The following is a 1,718-nucleotide window of genomic DNA, read 5'->3' as shown; positions in this document are numbered from 1 at the left end:
TAATGCTGTTGTAATGAAATGCTTCTTTTAATTAAAAAACTAAAAAAAAATCTGTCAACCACAAAGACAGGAGGAGAGTTTGGTATCAGAATATACTGTCTGAAAAGCCGTTTCATTTTTCCTCTTCTATGTCACATAAGATAGGGAAAAATAAAATAAATAAAACCAAAAAAAATGCCTTGTGATTTTTTTTTTCTGGTTCCCTGTCTAATACTAACTACTCTTGCCTTTACTTCTCCTTCACATCTCCTAGGCACATGTCAAGGACCTTCTTTTCTCCCTACAGTTAAGAGTTATGCAATTTGGGAGTCTTTTAGATAGACCCACTGAAGGGGGTAACCCAATTGCCTCACCGTGTGTCCCTGTTCAGCATGGAAGAAGCCAGAACGGTCTGCGTCCTGATTCCCTATTGGCAATTTGGGTAAACCTCTTCAGGGGGTGGTGTGATAAGAACAGGAGGTAGAAACTGGCTAGGCAGCTAGGGTAAAAAGACCCCAAAGAAAAGTAGCCAGTTTCTTTCTTGGCTAAAAGTCAAAATGTCCTTGGGACTTTTAGCAAGGTACTCTGTCTCAAAGGCCAAAAATGTTAAAAGTATTTGGGATCTTCTGTCCCTAAAAGATTTTAGGGTTACCTCTTCATAGGGGAGAATGTTAGACTATCAATAAGCCCCATAAATTGTACTAGTCTAGACTATAAAATTTGTCTAGTCTATCTGTTGGAGAACCTACCTTGCCAGTCTCACTGGCCAATTACCTGGCGATAAAACCACTCCCAGGAAGGCAGAGTCACCTTAAGTTATGCTAAATAGATGGGTGGAATACCTGGTATGTTAATAAGGTAATGAAATATTTCTGCCTGGAACTAGCTCAGACCCCCACAGAACTTCCAGACCAGCTACAGCCATGTAGGTCTCCCCAAGTCTTTCTGCTTTGCTGGACTCTTCAGGAAAGTGTAATTTCTCCTTTTCTTCTTCATCCCTTTCTCACTAAACATGCTTTCTTTAAGGCTTTGGGCTGCCCCTAGCATCTTGAATTACTTCACCTTTTCTCTAAAGCTTCCTTCTCCCAGCTATGGGGCTGCAAGTCAGCCACATGTCTGACCTCCATGCAGTCTCTAAACCTGCATAGCTTCCATGGCTTTCTTTCCTTCTTCCCACTATTCACCTCCTCACCTGCCCTGAGGTTTTTTCTTTAAGATTCTAATAAAATTGTAAAATCTTCCTTTTCGGTCCATTCTTAAATTCTTTTATGAATGAGACTAAGAACTCTCTAGGGGACCCTCTTTCTCCCCGTTTCAATTTCTCTTTTTTTTTCAATAATATATTTTTTTCTTTAATGGTTGCAATGTTCTTTGTAAGAAATATATGATTTAGTACAATATTCAGCAATATGGATGAATAAATATTTGATACTGATGACAGACTTCGATCTAAAGGTATACTAAGGCACCAAAAGCACATAAGAAAGATCATGGTAGAAAAAGAATGAGACACAGCTATGCCCTCCAACTTTGAGATACTGTTAAAACACACATCTATGCAATAACTTTATAGACATACACAGGCACCAAGGATCCAAGTGCAACCAATTATGACTAGTAATAATCTGAAACATACAGATCAGAGATGAATGCGCCAACATCTCAGTGTTAGTAGCAAAAACAATGAGTCTTTCTGCAAGGAACAATATATTCTAAAATGAAATGGAGATTTTTTTTTA

Source organism: Nannospalax galili, unplaced genomic scaffold (assembly GCF_000622305.1).
Source record: "Nannospalax galili isolate Female #2095 unplaced genomic scaffold, S.galili_v1.0 scaffold1007, whole genome shotgun sequence".
In the NCBI taxonomy this organism is placed as follows: Eukaryota; Metazoa; Chordata; class Mammalia; order Rodentia; family Spalacidae; genus Nannospalax; species Nannospalax galili.
This window is presented reverse-complemented; position numbering follows the sequence as displayed.